The sequence below is a fragment of the Pinus tabuliformis genome, chromosome J (genome assembly GCF_031772625.1).
Source record: "Pinus tabuliformis cultivar Carrire ecotype Pingquan chromosome J, CPIR1, whole genome shotgun sequence".
In the NCBI taxonomy this organism is placed as follows: Eukaryota; Viridiplantae; Streptophyta; class Pinopsida; order Pinales; family Pinaceae; genus Pinus; species Pinus tabuliformis.
Window position 1 is genome coordinate 1,501,508,022 of NC_142295.1, and position 18,255 is coordinate 1,501,526,276.

Here is an 18,255-nt window from a genome sequence, read left to right on the forward strand (position 1 = left end):
TTGGAATTGCAGGGGTCTGGGAAACCCTCTAAAAGCTGAAGCAGTAAAAGAACTATTAAAAATGGAAACCTCAGACATTCTCCTGCTCCAAGAGACAAAGATAGAAGAAGAAGCTCTTTTATCTCTAAGTCGAACCAAATGGAAGAAGAACTCAGGGAAAGCGATCAGCGCCAGAGGTACTTCAGGAGGCCTGGCAACCCTATGGTTGGAGGATATGTTCCAGCTTAAAAGCTCTTTTGCAACCTAGCACTGGATTTGTACAGATCTTCTTCGCCTCCCAAGTAAGATTTCTCTAGCTCTCTTCAATCTTTATGTTCCTGTTAATTTTTTGGAAAAGAAGGACTGCTGGAATTCTCTCTCAGACTTCCTAGAAATCTATGCCCCCCAAAACATCATTTTGGCAGGGGATCTCAACATCACTCTAGACCCACAAGAGAAAAAAGGTGGAGTAAGGGGTAAAGATCCCTTCCATGCCTCTGTGGAGTCTCTGATTCTCGAATGGGACCTTCTGGACCATAAACCTAAGAAAGGTCGTTATACCTGGACCAACAATAGAGTTGGTAAAGCCAACATTGCTGCCCATTTAGACTAGTTTCTTGTCCAAAGTACTCTTCTGGAGGGGAAGCATTTAATCTCTTCAAAAATTCTGCCCAAAATAACATATGATCATAACCCCATCTCGTTGCTGATAGAGAAAGAGGAGGACCTCGGCCCTATTCCCTTTAGATTCAATCCTCTTTGGGTATCGAGAGAGGGCTTTATGGACATGGTGGTCGACATTTGGGCGCAACCAGTTGAACGATCCCCCAGTTTTGTGTGGGAACAGAAACTCAAACACACTAAGTCTGCATTAAAAACCTAGGCAAAAAAAACTCTTTTCACTCCTATGAGTCATAGACAAAAGGCAGTTCAGGCTCTTGCTGAGATTCAACTAGGTATGGAAGGATATGAAATCACCAAAGATCAGCTGCTCACAGAACAAAATGCCCAGTTCAACTCTTTTCTTTCCTTTCATCAAGAAGAGGAATATTGGCGCCTTAAGTCTCGCAGCCTCTGGCTCTAAGCTGGGGACAGAAACACAACTTTTTTCACAAACAATGTAGAGCTTGACTCTCTCGCAATTACATTTCCAAAATATCCAATAGGGAGGGGGAAGTCATCAAAGTACAGTATCTCATAAAACGGGCAGCCACAATACACTATCAGAATTTGTTCCAGGAGGAGGGTTCACCCGATGATGACCTGGTTGCCGACTTTCTGTCAAACATCCCCCCTCTTGTCACTACAGATGTAAATGCTAGGTTAATGAAGCCTTTTTCTGAAAAAGAGATAGTTGATGTCATTTGGTCAATGCAGTCGAATAAAGCACCTGAGCCAGATGGCTTCACAATACATTTCTACAGAGCTTGTTGGAATGCAATAAAACTCGATCTTCTCAGTATGGTAAAAGCCTTTCAAAATAAAACCAAAGTGGGAGGGTGCACCAACTCCACCTTCCTTGCCCTTATCCCGAAAGAAGTTAACCCTGAGTCTTTCAATAGATTCCGGCCAATCTCTCTATGCAATGCCTCCTACAAGATCCTTGCCAAACTCTTAGCCAATAGACTCAAGCCTCTGTTAGGGTACCTGATCTCCCCTCTGTAGGGTGGTTTCATCAAAGGAAGGCACCTCATAGACAATGTGATCCAAGTGCAAGAAGCCCTACACTCTAGCCACTCTCGGAAGGAAAAAGGTATGCTCATCAAGTTGGATATGTCAAATGCTTTTGACTGAGTTAGACTCTCATTTCTCTATAAAATCATCCTCTCCTTCGGTTTTAGTGTTGATTTTGTCAACTTGATAAAAGCCTGCACTCAAAGACCTTGGATAGTCCCCCTGGTCAATGGCAGACCTTCTGACTTCTTCCAAGCTTCTAGAGGGCTCCGCCAAGGATGCCCTTTGTCCCCCTTTCTTTATATCTTGATGGCAGAATCCTTAAGCAAAAAGCTTACAGCGAAAATGGAAATAGGCATTATCCCAGGTATCAAGGCAACAAGAGGGGTGGACCCTATAAATCACGCCCTCTTTGTGGATGACTCTCTCCTTATGGGAGGGGCCTCAATTAAGATAGCAAAGGCTTTCAAAGAAATTCTTCAACGCTTATGTTTAATCACATGAGCCTTGATCAATAAAAGAAAAAGTGTGGTGTATGGCTGGAATGTAGAACACCCAACTATCCTTCGAATTGCATTGGGATTCCCTGGGTATGATAAGTGGGAAAAGGTCAAATATCTAGGCCTTCCCTTAACCTTGGGACCAAGTCCTCCCTCCCTATGGACTGAAATAATCAGCAAGATAAAAGCAAAAATAGCATATTAGGGAGGCTAATGGCTAACAAAGGCTGGGAAGTTGATTTTGATAAAGGCAATCCTCTCCGCCCTTCCCATCTTCGAGTCTTCCCTTCTGCTAGCTCCTAAGTCTATCACAGAGCAAATCTCCAAACTCCTTCAGGACTTTTTATGGAATGGGGGCAAGGGCAATCAGAGCAAGTTTCACTTGGTAAGATGGGATATACTGAATAGACCACTCCAGCAAGGTGGGTTACAGATACGAGATCTAGGCTTAGCAAATCTAGCTCTTGGTGGAGAAATCATATGGCAATTGTATGCAAATAAAAATCATCCTGTCAGCAAAATCCTCTGGAAGAAATACCCAAAGGGAGGCTCCCTGAGAAACCTCACTACTGCTTCTACACCAACAGGAACAGCAATTTGTAATTTAGCTAGAAGAAGCATCAACCATATACAGCAGCAATTATACAGGATACAGGGAAATGGGTAAAGAACATTACTCTGGGAGGACACCATACAAGGGAATGCCCCATTGGCCACCCTCAATTCCTGTAACGATTTAAAGATCTAGCTAGTGAGCAAAGGGCTACTCCGACTGGCAAACATATGTTCTTGGGACAACAAAGTGAATTGGGTAGGATGGACTTTTCCAAGGGTTCCTGACCCTCTGGAATCACAGAAAAACTTGCTCCGTGTAGCGCTTTCTGGTCTCGCCCCTGTCCACCATACATCCAAAGATAAATGGGGGTGGGGAAGAACCGGAAATTATACACCAACTCAAGGCTTCTCCTCATTACAAGCCACACACGCATCTTTGCTAACACCGAAGCTCTGGAAATCTATTTGGTCTCCCTTTTGCCTTCCAAAGGTGAATTTCTTCACTTGGTTACTAATGCATAAAAAGGCACTAACAGGAGAAAATCTAAATAAAAGAGGCTTCCATGGACCCTTTAGATGTTGTCTATTCACTTATGCTATCGAAACCACTAACCATTTATTGGTTGACTGTGTTTTCACTCAAGATGCTTGGAAGATGGTCCTCCATAGACTCAGTGTACCCACCCCCTCCCAAATTTCAGCTGTTACTCTCTACACCTCCTGGGCAGACCAAAACCCTGAGAAAAAAATCTAAAAACACAAGCTGGAAAAACATTTGGCAAGCTATTCCAAAATGCCTTTGGTGGAAAGTGTGGTTGGCTCGAAATGAGTGCGCTTTTTAACAACATGATCCCGAAATCAGTGGAAGTGGTTGCCAAAGTAAAAGCTCTCTTGTTGGAAATAATAAATAATCCAGCTTTTGCCTTCACACTATTTGCAAAAGTCTTTGAGTAGCTAGGACCCTGTGTGCCAAAAGAAAGGAAAGATCCAATCAACAAACCGATGAAAGATCCTACTTGGCCCCTACGTCTCACCACAGGTGACTTTCTTAAGTGGTGGCATGGAACCCCAAAAGCCACTATCTTTTTGGATGGAGTGTCCAAGGGGAACCCAGGCACAGCAAGCGTAGGGGGATTGATTCTTTCCCCAGACAGATCGAAAAAAACCAATTTCAGTTGGGGCCTAGGCATAAGCTCGAACAATCAAGCTGAAAGTTATAGCCTCCTAAAAGCTTGCCAGATTGCGAAGGAGTTAGATTACAAAACAATCCAAATATTCGGAGACCCGGAGCTCCTGATAAAGCTCTTAAACTTCGAATATGATTTCAGTAACCCAGCTTTAAACAAAACCTTGCATAGAATTCGAAACACTTTGAAAGACTTCGACACTGTCGAATCATACCATATTCTGCGGGATTTAAACAAACAAGCGGACTCGCTGGCAAATAAAGGATGTCTGTTGTCACAAGGTAATCTCAGCCTCAATGAAGGACCTTGCTCGATTCATCCTCCGCCTTAGACAAACTTCAGAAGGTAGATCTACTTCTCAGAGGGAGAGCGGTAATTGACACCTTGAAAGTCACATTTAGGTTTGTCAAGCAGCAAGCAGATGGAACAACAAGCACAAGGACTATCAAGCAAAATAAACAACACCAGATTGTACAGCAATAGATGGTAGAAGGAATAGTCGCAGAAGGAAAAACAACCAGAATGAACAACAGAGTAAGGAACAACACCAGAAGGAACAACAAGCAAAAGGAAAAGCAGAAGAAGGAACAACAAACAAATCAAGGACCGGCAGTAGAAAGAACAACAATCAGAAGGAATACCAGCAGAAGGTTCAACATCAGAAGGAATAGCAGCAGAACGAACAGCAACCGAAGAAACAACGGACAGAAGGAACAACATTCGAAGGAACAACAGGCCGAAGGAACAGCAGGTCGAAGGAACAACATGTCGAAGGAACAACATCCGAAGGAACAGCAGGTCGAAGGAACAATAGGCCAAAGGCACAGCAACAGAAGGAACAACACCCTAAGGAACAACAGACCGAAGGAACAACAGTTCGAAGCAACAACATCCGAAGGAACAACAAACGAAGGAATAGCAGGCCAAAGGAACAATAAGCAGAACGAACAATAGTAGAAGGAACGACAAACTCAAGGAACATCAAAAAGAAAAACATAAGGAAAAGGCCATAGAATTTGCTCTCCCAAAGATAAAATGTAAGTCAGAAAACAAGAATAGCAAAAGAACTCACAGAACTTTTGAATTTAAGCTTAGGAGAAGGGACTACCATCAGCTCATTCTCATTGCCCAGTTTTTAAAAGCTACTGTTAATTGTAATAGGAGCTTGCTCCACTTTTGGCAATAAATACATTAATCGTTCTTGTTAAAAAATAAAAATAAAATTAAGACATTGAATTTATTTAAATATTAAATAAATATAGTTGGATGGCATGTATTGGAGTGACACGGTTTTTGGTTAAGGTACTTTGTTATTTGAAGATCGTCAATATGTGACCTAAACAATGTGTGATCCTTGTTCTTGCATAATTTTGATGGCTTAGATGTTTTTGGATAGTGGCTACTAAAATCACAAATTAATCTCCAATCATCTCAAAACTGACATAAACTATCAAGCAAAAAATATTAAAATACAATTTTAATTAAAAAAAATTACAATTTGATTAAAATTTTATAATAAAACAGACCAAAATGTTTTGAAATAATATATTTTTATAACCAATTTCTTGTCATTAAAATGTAAATCAAAATATAGCTTTCAAATGTAACATATTTATTACTTAACCAGAGCATACAATGAAATTGTTCATTTAGCTTATTCAATATTCAAAAACTTAATTCTACATATGATATTGTTAATATGTAGACATCTCTTACTATATTAATAATTTGAGTTAATAAATTTTAATTAGATTTGTAATTTCATTTTATTGAAAAGAATGTGAAAATTTCAATACTTATAGGTTGATATCTCTTAATATATTATATAAAATAATCTATTTTTTAATCTATAATAATATCTCTTAATATATTATATAAAATAATAATTTAAAATAATCTATTTTAATAATAATATTTCTTAAAAATATTATAAAAAATAATTAATATATCATAATACATGTATATAAATTCCATTGCCTTATACATCATAATACACATATGGCCTTGAATTGCAATGACACTTATTATTATTGGGCAATTCAAAATATTCCTTGTAATTGTTAATGGTTAAAAAAAAATTGTCATAATAAATGCAAAATCTAAGTCACTCTTTATCATTTCCATATAGTATGATACAACAAAGGTGGCCTATAAAACTAAGTTGGTGGAGAGGAGAGACTAAACTAGCAATTGCACCGAGAGGTGCAAAGGAACATCGAAAGGAGAAGCCGAGAGTGTGGAAGGAAACTCTATCATTGTGCTACATGTTAGGGTACATCATCAATGTCACCTTATGGGGTGCACAATTCCACACTGAAGGGGAAAATCTTTCTAACCTCCAAGCCTCAAGAATCACTCAAGTCCTTGCAATCAAAAGGGGTCGTGTCAGTGGATGTGATCTCTAATTGAGTCTTACTTCTATATAGCATTCACATATGTTATAGATGATAACACATCCAACAAAATGCCATGGATTATGGGCATCGACAATTGGTTTTCCATCTGTATGTTATGAGACCAAGTTTTTAAATCGGATAAATAAACAAGGATAACGACTTTTTTCTGTCCTTTTAAAGATAGAATAAAGTTTGATAGTCAATCTAACTATTGCGACAATGCTCTGGACCAAGTTATATCTTAATGGACCTGATTTGGTTCTTTCCCCAAAGATTGGTGTCAGACTTGAGTCAACTCAGCCCTGGAGGAGTTTGGTAAAGAGGCAATTAAAAGACCAACATAGTGACACTGGGAGAAATACCTCAACTCTAACCCAAAATAAGGGGGAGCTATACTTATAACCTAATAATATATACATTCAAGTTTCAACCATTTTACCATAACCGATCATCAATGGTATCAGGAGAAGAGTGGCTCACCTGCACAAATTTGGTTTTTGCCGATATTTTTTTCCATCTCATTGGATATCAAAACGAAATGTTTGCGATGAAAATATAGTACGGTTTCCAAGTTTGAGAAATAAATAGTAAGAACCAGACCTGAGCTGAGAACTACGATAACCAAAATTTGTTGTGGATTGTCAACCCATTGCAGCGACCCTCATGGTCTAAAGTGTTGTACAATTTATCTATCCACATACTAGAATCGTCTTCCCTACCCTATACTTCGAGTCAAATATGGCCTAAAGTAGTGATTAAGAGCTCTCCTTCCTTGAATCATAGTCGACAAAAGAGAAGGCTCACTGCATGTATCCACCTCCTTGTTCAAGGTTTAACGCAAGGCACTTGAGGGATGTTCCCCATACTTAGAATACCTGAATACCTGCGACCTAGAGCTTTTACATAGTCCAAGGGACTTCAAAAATCTCCATGTGTTATACAATCACCACCCTCTGATGACTCAATTGCACGACCATGAGTGACTTTGCCATTCAAGCCGAGAGGTGAGTGGCCAATGGTGGAAACCATCTTGTAAACTAAATCAACATCCCATTTACGGTCTTTACCAGTGACCATGTGTTGAAATCGATTTTAAGATTTCACATTTCAGAGAACAATTGAAATCTTCATGAGTTCTACTAAATGATACAGGAGTTCATGGTAGTGCAAACATTCATGCATTAAATACAAAGGACAACTCTAAGAATGCATCTTCCTCTTCGTGGAATAATCCTCATCTCTAAAGTCTACATTCAATGATTCAATTCGTATTGGTGTTGGATGTGAAGAAGAGAAACCTTAGTGGCATCATTTGGTAGTGAAAATTTTGGTGGTTGTCCTCTGTTTCAGTTTATACGTGGCAGTTCACAAATTCACCTTGCTGTCACACGTGGTTGTCGAGCCAGTTCATTCGATTAATTTACATGTAGGAAGACACCTGCACTACATTCGTCACTTAATAAATTCCTTCCTTCTGCTCTCTTGAATTTACTTACCGCTCTCTTGAATTTATATATGCTCATTCTTCGATTGTCTTGGCGTGTTTGCATTGGTGTGTGATGAAGTCGTCAGGACCTTGCAATTCTCTGAGATTTTCTTGTGATTGAATCCTATGAAACACAACCATGGCCTCCACACCTGCCGAGAATTCTCTTAAGGAAGGAATTTCTATCGCCACCGAGGAATTTATTGCAGTAGATCCTGAAACAAATGCCAAGGAGCCCAAGGTTGCCAAGAATTCAAAGGCTCCCAAGAGTCCAACAGAAAAGAACAGGTGGCGATATTTTGGTGCATAAACAAGGAAAAATCAACGATTAATTCAACAGTTTCATTGTCCAAATTGGTGTTGGGAAGAATCTGTCCTTCTGCGACCCTTCCGTAGAAAAAAAATATTTCGGCATAAATATAAAAATTGTGTTAAACATGTGAAAGATATTGTCGACAAAGGCACTGTATAAGGACCCTGTGGGGTGCTGGATAATATGTTATAAGGCCTGTTTCAAAGGAAGGAAATAAGAAAAAGTTTTTAGTACCCATTTCCTCCAGTCTGGTCTATGTATTCATTAACCAGAGAAGCTCCATATAAGGTTTTGCAGTCGCTCAACTGTCTCACATATTTCCCACCTCTTCTCCTTTGTTTCTTGTGAGACTATTTGCCTCCGACTCAGAAACATGGAGTCCACAACTGATGTTCAATTGAAGATCGATGAGAACGGTTGGGTTATTCAAATCAAGTAAAGTTTTGATCTACAAGAAGAAGAAGAAGTGAAGGAATTTTGTATGTCCATTTTTAATGTGCCCAAAGAGTTATTGGTGGTGAAACTTGAAGCATACACTCCTCAATCCATTTCCATCGGCCCCTATCATCACTGGAGATCTAAGCTCTATGACATGGAGCGCTACAAACTTCAAGTTGTTTGTCGATTTAAAAAAGAATCAACGGACTCAAGTTTGAGTCAGCGGTTGTGGAGGAGTTTAAGAAGCATGAATGGCGAATCCGGAGTAGCTACCATGAGTTCCTCGACTACAAAGAAGAAACCTTGGTGTGGCTCATGGTTCTCGATGCAACCTTCCTTCTCGAGTGTCTGTAGTTTTATGTGAGACACGTTGATGAAAACTATGACGCAGACGTCAAGCAGCTTGGACGAGTCCTAGATTCGAGTGGCACCAATGCTACCCACAAATCCATTGTTAGAGATCTGCGGATGCTTGAAAATCAATTGTTGCAAAAGCTTTTGGAATTGTAGTTGGGTTTTATATGTGGAGTAAACTAGACTTGAAGAACCCTGTACGAAGGGACTGATGAATGGTTTCCACGTGTTGAATTATGATAGGGAGGAACAACGAAAATGGAGCGAGGAGATTGGCTGGGTTGAACAGTGTTTTCCCAACCAACTCCATAGAGAAAATGTCGGGCGTAATTAATATAAATTTAACAATATTTAAATATATATATATATATTTCTAAAAACAAAAAAACTAAAAAAAAAACACTCAATAATATTATGAGGAAGAAAAACCTCATCAAAGGTTATAAAAATAAATATATCTCAATTATGAAAAAGAAAAGCCTCATGCAAAATCTATATGGACGAGTTATGTGAAAACAGTGAGCAGGGAATCTGCAATCTGCATCCATTGACTTGCGAAAAGTGAAGAAAAACTCCGGAAGTAAACCATGGTAAAGTCTTATCGGATTCTAACAGACTCATCAAAACATGGACTTTTTAAACCACTCTTGAATCATAAATCATTGTACAGAAAGATGCTCTTGCCAACTCTTCCCCAAATGATGAGTATTTTATAAAAATATACTGATGTTGAATTTTAACTTAAACACCCATAATCGTAGTTACAATTCTTTAATATTGAGATTTTAATCTTAATTATTAAAAAAAAAACTGCACCTAACTCAATCTCATAATACCCAATATCACTTACAAGAGAAACCCTACTCTAATATGTATACTGCAAATCATTCTTTAATTTCGTTCAAAGTGATATGAAATATTAATTCTGTTATGGTCAAACATGTGTGGCCATGATTTAGCTTTTAATAATTTCATTCATCCACAACAACTTTGTAGAGGATTGAGACTATGAAATAGACAACGATTTCTGTCATGTATATATGTATAAAATACACACAACTTGAGGCAATACGAGAATTATTTTGTGGTCAACTGGTTTAGCCATGATTTAAGTACACTGACTCACGTTTCGATTGCAAGAACAGAAGACATATCGCTGAGTCATAAATTTGCTGCAAGTCTGGATACATTCCCATTGCTTGACATTACATGAGACTAGATGGGAATCATTCCAATTCCAAGATGTAAGGAGAGAGAAAAATCGCAAAGGAGATTTGAAGCAATCGAGACTCCGTTCGGTCAAGAAGAGGCGTTGTCACAAGGATGACTACCAGATTCAAATCCAGAGCTTTGAACAACTTTAACTCATCCAAACTATCCAACCCAACCATACACTCCTCAGTCCATTTCCATCGGCCCCTATCATCACTAGAGATCTGAGCTCTATGACATGGAGCGCTACAAACTTCAAGTTGCTTGCCTATTTCAAAAAAGAATCAATAGACTCAAGTTTGACTTAGCAGTTGTGGAAAATTTTAAGAAGCATGAATGGTGAATCCGGAGCAGCTACCACGAGTTCCTCGATTACAAGGAAGAAACCTTGGTGGGCTCATGGCTCTCGACGTAGTCTTCCTTCTCAATTGTCTATAGTTTTATGTGAGACACGTCCACAAAAACTATGACGCGGATGTCAAGGAGCTTAGACGAGTCTTACATCCTAGTTGTAAGGTCCTTGAGTTTAGCCGAGCGCGGTGAACGGGCGCAGGTGCGGTGCGACGAGCGGGCGAGCGCACACGGGCGCGGGCGCATGGTGCGACATGCGAGTGAGCGCACACGGGCGCGACACATATGCGACGATAATGAAATGAAGTGCGATGACTTATACCCACGCGAAAGGCATTTGTGATGAGGGGTGGCCGACCTGCGACAGGTGGGCAAGGCCGACTTAAAGAACGCCGAACGGGTGTGTGTGCAGGGTGTGTGGGCAGTCGGCTGGGCAGCCCACCCACGCACGAAGGAAGCATATATATTGGATGCGATGGAGCTCATAACTCATCACACAATTCAACAAGCATTCACATCTTCTACGCTCTTGGAGAAGTGCGCAGTTTTGGAAGAAGCTTGAGCGCATAGCTCATGCACACTCCTTGGAGATACGCACTTGTGGAGATTGCTCACGGTGAGAGGTGAAGGTGTTGGGCAAGATGTGCCCAGGTTGGATGTGCGGTTGTGATATTGTGCCGAGACTTGACGAGGGTGTCTTGGTGACTCGGGTGAGCACCCGCCCATCGTGCAAGGTGTGCATGGAGATTGTATTGATGTAAAATTGGCTAAGTATGGGACTTGGTCTTGCCAAGACATACTTGTGTATTGTAAACTGATATTCTTAATATATTATAGGGCAGACTCATTATTCAGGGAGTTGCCCCTCCCTTTATACTGTGCAATTTTTGTTCTCTTTTATAATTGCTGATGATAATGAATGAGTATGGGTGTTCATTAGTATAAAGGATAAACATAATATTGCTTGGTTGCGAAACACAAACTAAGTAAGGAGAAGTGAATTAGGCGTAGTCCATGAACATTAGTATTGGTGAAAAGAAAGTGTTCAGTGGTGCCGCACATCGCTACAAGCGGTTGGAAGACTACCGCAGGTGTAGGGGCGTGACAGGTGGTATCAGAGCTGGCTGATGACCGGGTTGACGATGAAGTGCTGATCCCAATGCACTATCGTGACAGTTGGTATCAGAGCAAGGTTTCTTGTGACGAAGTGACAGTGGAAAGGGTACTTGCAGGTGAAGGAAGCTGTTTCACACAAGTGGAACAAGGGTTGGTTCAGGTTGCAGGTGACTTGGTGAAGCTTTTGGATGGTCGAAACTAGATTGCAAAAGAAGAAGAAGTTGTTAGAGATGGCAGCTGAATCTCAGGCTGGGTCTAGTCATGGACAAGATGCTACTTTAGCACTTATGGAAAAGATGTTGTTGAGAATGGAGGTTATGGAAACTTCCTGGGATAAGAAGATGGACTTGTTCGCCAGGGAACAAGAGACCAACTCGAAGATGAAGGAAGAGTTTGATGAACTCCGGACACAGCATGAGTACACTGAGCTTATGTGTACACAACTTGACATAAGGTTCAAAGAGGTTGAAGGAGCAAGGGATCAGGGTCTTGCAGAGATCGTGAACTTGAAGAAAACTCTTGACGAAGCCAAGGATGAGATAGCGGTGTTGAAGAAGGCCGCGAGGCATAACTCAGGTGGAGGAGTGCCTCATGTGAAACTCAAGGAACCAGAATCTTATGATGGCACAAGGAATGCAAAGACTCTTGGCAACTTTCTATGGGACATGGAGCAATACTTGGAACGGTTGGGTCTATCTGATGATGAGACAAAGGTCAAGGTAGCTGCTCAATTCTTAACAAAGGATGCTAAGATGTGGTGGCGAAGGAGGATGGATTAGATTTCCAATGGTAGTGCTGATGACATTACTTCATGGGATGACATGAAGAAGGCTTTGCAGACCCATTTCAGTCCTTAGGATGAGACATGGGAAGCAAGGACGAAGATTAAGTACATAAAGCAGATCGGGAGCCTACAAGCATATCAACGAGAGTTTGCAAGTGCAGCTCTGGAACTTCCTGACATGGCAGAGAGGGACAAGGTGTTCAACTTCATTATTGGGTTGAAGCCTTGGGCACGCAATGAAGTGAAGAGGCAGAAGATTAGGACACTTGAGGAAGCTTTTTCTGTTGTTGACAAGTTGGTGGAGCATTATGATGAAACTTCTGATGATAAGAAGAAGAAGTCCGATAAACCAAAAGACAAGAAGAAGGATGATGCTTCGAAATCGGATGATAGTTCGAAGACGAAGAAAGCCTTGAAGTGTTGGATATGTGCTGGACCACACACGGTGAAGAATTGTCCTTCTAGACCAAAGGTGGCTGCTATTGCACAATCTGATGCGAAGAACGAAGGTGCTTCTGTGGGGATGATGCAGATACTTGGTGCTTCTGCTACTACGGAGGTGGTCTCTAGGAGGGATCCTGTGAGGAACAGATTGGAGTATGTTCGGATGAAGGTTGGAGCTGCTGATGTACTCACTATGGTGGATAGTGGGGCTTCTCACAACTTCATGGGTGAAGATATTGCGAGAAGGATTGGGCTGAAATTTGTACCGGCAAAGGCACAGATGAAGACACTGAATTCTCCTCCTATTGAAATTCTTGGTATAGCTGAGAAGGTGGACACTACACTTGGTGAATGGACAAGGAAGGTTGACTTCACTATAGTGCGGGTTGATGACTATGAGGCTGTATTGGGGATGGAATTCATGAAACAATTTGATGATATGATTGTTCCTCATTTGAAGAAGCTCTACATTTATGATGGAAGGGAAGATGTACCCATTGGTGTGCCAACCATTGGAACGACAAGGCCTGATTGTAAATTGGGAGTGATGCAAATGGAGGATGAGAAGAGAATGGGAGACATGAGTAAGCGGTTGTCTACTGTTGAGGCAAAGCTTACCAAGCAGTCATTGGTCATCAGGTCACTTTCAGATAGCATCTTCGACTTATCAAGAAGGTTAGAGTTGGTTGAGGATGATGATGATGATAAGGAGGTGTATGTGAGGCCGGATGTCCAAAAGGAAGACCGGGTTGCTTATCTACAAAGGATGGATATTGAGGATCCTAATAGATGGATCAAATTGATTAGTGAGGGAGAGCCTTCAGGCTCTACTCCCTCTACATCTTCTTAGATGGATGAGAAGATGGGGCTCATTGTTAGCTGCTCATGGCAGTGAGTCCCTAAACATGTTGAGCAGGTATGATTGATGGTGCAGGGATGGCTTGGCATCAAGCATCATGACATGTTGCAGATGAGATGGATGGAGTTTCCATGGACCTGAGCATGGATTGCACTTATGGAGATAGATTCTTGATGAGTCAAGAATGTGGCAGGATGTTTTGAGGAACAACTGATGATGGCATGAGGATGTTCACTCTCATGGTTTGAGCGTGACAGTTGGATTAGCTACCCAACTAGTTCAGACATGGGGTCACGAAGTGTGCAGAGATATGTTAGCATTGTGTTGGAGTATCATGACAGAGGTTCACATGGGGACACATGATGAGGTCGACATGAGATGTTGCAGTGGAGATTGTGACAAAGGGGTCGATGATCATGGATCGAGATGATATTTGATGGAGGACATACCGTTGAGGAGTATACCTTGGTATGGTTATCTTGGTGACAGTTGGTTGCTAAGGTGAGACATGATGGAGATGGAGTTCTACATATGTTGCAGGGATGCTTGCCTTATGTGGAAGAGTTGACATCATGGATATTGATGATCTTGGTGGATGGCTATCGAGATGCTGTGTTGTCGAGGACGACAACGATTTCAGGTGGAGGAGGATGTAAGGTCCTTGAGTTTAGCTAAGCGCGGGCACAGGCGCGGGCGCGGTGAACGGGCACGAGCGCGGTACGACGAGTGGGTGAACGCACAAGGGTGCAGGGGCGGTGCGACGAGCGGGCGAGCGCACACGGGCGCGGGCGCGGTGAACGGGCGCGGGCGCACGGTGCGACATGCGGGTGAGCGCACACGGGCGCGACACATATGCGACGAAGTGCGATGATAATGAAATGAAGTGCGATGACTTATACCCACGCGAAGGGCGTTTGCGATGAGGGGTGGCCGACCTGCGACAGGCGGGCAAGGCCGACTTAAAGAACGCCGAACGGGTGTGTGTGCGGGGTGTGTGGGCAGTCGGCTGGGCAGCCCACCCACGCACGAAGGAAGCATATATATTGGATGCGATGGAGCTCATAACTCATCACACAATTCGACAAGCATTCACATCTTCTACGCTCTTGGAGAAGTGCGCAGTTTTAGAAGGAGTCTTGAGCGCATAGCTCATGCGCACTCCTTGGAGATACGCACTTGTGGAGTTTGCTCACGGTGAGAGGTGAAGGTGTTGGGCAAGACGTGCCCGGGTTGGATGTGCGGTTGTGATATTGTGCCGATACTTGACGAGGGTGTCTTGGTGACTTGGGTGAGCTCTCGCCCATCGTGCAAGGTGTGCACGGAAATTGTATTGATGTAAAATTGGCTAAGTATGGGACTTGGTCTTGCCAAGACATACTTGTGTATTGTAAACTGATATTCTTAATATATTATCGGGCAGACTCATTGTTCAGGGAGTTGCCCCTCCCTTTATACTGTGCAATTGTTGTTCTCTTTTATAATTGCTGATGATAATGAATGAGTATGGGTGTTCATTAGTATAAAGGATAAACATAATATTGCTTGGTTGCGAAACACAAACTAAGTAAGGAAAAGTGAATTAGGTGTAGTCCATGAACATTAGTATTGGTGAAAAGAAAGTGTTCGGTGGTGCCGCACCTCGCTATAAGCGGTTGGAAGACTACCGCAGGTGTAGGGGCGTGACACTAGTGGCACTAGTGTTGCCCACAAATTCATTGCCAGGTATCTGTTGATGCTTCTGTACTAAGGGACTAACAAATAATTTCCTTGTTGAATTATGATAGGGAGCAAAAACGAAAATATAGCGAGGAGAATGGCCTGGCACAACAGTGTTTGCTCGGCCAACTCCATAGAGAAAATGCCTTTCGGTGTAAAAATTGGCATAACAATTCACTGACAATAATTATATACCGTTTAAAAATGTGTATATATAAAATCTTTGTTGGTTAATTGAAATTTTAAAGAATATTATATTATTTAAGAAAAATACTCAAACAAGTATAAATGTTTAACTCTAAAAAGTAATTAACAATTAAATTGTCGCTAGCAAAAGTTATATTTATGAAATTAGTATTTACAATAATTTTAAAATTTTTATTAATTCCAAATTAATGGATTTTATTAAAATTATTGAAATATAGAAAGCTTATAGTTATATGAACGTTTTAATATGTGAGAGTTTTAATATATTTTGAAATTTCTTTGCAACTAATAGACATATGGGGAAGTCCGCCTCGGGTAGCTCGAGTGGCGACGGTTGTGGAATGAAGTCTCATTGAACCGAAGATCTTGGGTTCGAATCTTGTGCTACCCTCCCCCATAGAGGGGATGAATTATGGACATGTAAACTTGAAAATCAAAGAGTCCTACCAAGCTTACAAAAAAAATAGAAATAGGTGAAAATAAATGTAATTAGGAATTCATTTACGACATAATGCCATGTGGATAGTTGCTCACTTTTTTTATGCAAATACTTGCTTAAATTATGGTGGTCAATTATCCACTATTACTTTGTTGTGCAAAGGATTTTTTATTTTATTTTATTTTATTTTATTTTTTAATTTTTTCAATTTAGAAGACATAAAAATACTCATCAACCAATTAAAAAAAAACACATTTTAAAAAATTAAGAATTGTTTTTTAATTTAATATTTATTTTTTTCAAAATTTTAATAAACTTGAAATCAAATTTTTTTTGGACCAAAATAAAAAACAATATAACGTATCTCAACATGTATAGTAAGCTATTTAAATATGTAGTTACATTCTTTATTACTCCCTAGTTAGGCGGGACTTTAGCAATAGCTTTGCTTGTTGACCACTATTAGTTTAGCATTGACCATGACAACTTATAATGTTTAACTTTATAAATCATTAAAGTATTTTTTATTTTAATTAAAAATAATAATTTGTTAGCATTTTATTAGTTTAAAAATTTGTGTCTTATTTCACGGTTCTTGACTTGTGTTCCATGTCACCCATGAATTTTTGTCACCCTGAGAACTCACTATTTTTCATGGGAATTATGTTTGGCATCTTGTAATCAAATAAAACTAAAATTGTCCACGGGGTCTTGGATAGATGGTGATTGGGTGCTCCATTAAGGCACTCCTTGATGTAAAGTCACTGGTTCAATTCCCCGCCCCGATCGAGGTGATATATTGGACATGATGAAGATGTAGTCCTGCCAAGTTACAAAAAACAAAAAAACAAAACAAAACAAAACAAAAAACAAAAACAAAAAACAAAAAGAAAACTACATTTAAGTAAATTATAATCATATTAGTCCATGGGGTCTTGGATACGGTGATCAAGTGCTTTGTTAAGGCACTCATTAATGTGTAGTCACCGGTTCAATTCCCCGCCCTAATCGGGGTGATATATTGGACATGGTGAAGATGCAGTCCCACCAAGATTACAAATAAAATTTATATTCATATTAACTAAAACTGAATGAAATTAATAATACAACCAAACTAAAGAATAAAGCAAAAAACTCAATAATTGAAACTAAACTACAAACTAAAAAATAATTATATAAAAGTATATTAATTAAAAATCAAAATAACGTTATGAAGTTAAGCTAAACTAAAATATTATAAAAATTGAATTAACAAAACTAAACTAAAAATTAAAAGTAATTAGCTCATGGGGCATAATGAAATGAAATGATATTTTAACGTCCACGAGACTAAAATTAATCTATGGGACCATCAGTTCCCTGTTTTTCACCTTTTGCAATTCAATCATTTTCTTATTCAAATTGATGATGAGCTAGCCTAAGCTTCCAACAATCCCCTTGATGAAAAGACAATGCCAAGAAGTCAATGCTAACATATTCTCATAACTTTCTATGATGTCTTTGAACGCATCACATTCCAAAATGAAATGATTTTCTGACTCCACTACCCCAGACGTGCAAATGTACACACTCGTTCTTCCCAAGCTTCTTTAGGACTTTTCCATCGTCCTATTTAACACCGAAGTTGATGCGAGTTGGTTCTTAATTGAGCAATAAAAGCCTTTTCCCTTCACGAAATGTTGGCTCCAATGTACTCTTTTCACTAGAGATCACACATAGTGTTGAATTCTTCAATGTAGTACTTCTTCTTTCTACCCAACTCTTTCCCCCATACCCGTTTATGAAACTTCTCCATAACAAAATTCTTTAGCTCCTTGCTATTTGTGGGACAAACATTTAGGTAGATATTCCATTTTTGCATCCATGCGTAGTTTTGTCTCATCCATGTTTTCTTTCTTTCACTCATGTCTTCATTGAATATAACATTAGGTCATCTACCTACTCCCATTTGCTCAATTCTTTTTAGATATATTATGAGTCGCACCATAGCAATTGCTTCAATGGGAGTTGCTCTTGTTTCACTCAACATTATCTCATAAGGTACCGAACTCTTTATTTTGAACTTGCTCATGATCAAGCGTTTTTGGATTTTCTCAGTTTGTTTCCATTTAAAGACAGGGGGTTGTTGCTAGCCCACTATTCACATCCATATAGCATCACTAGACAAACTAGGAGTCCAAAAGGCACTTTAACCGTTTTCCAATCCCATAACTATGTCTCTCTACATCTGTTTTGAAGAGCATAT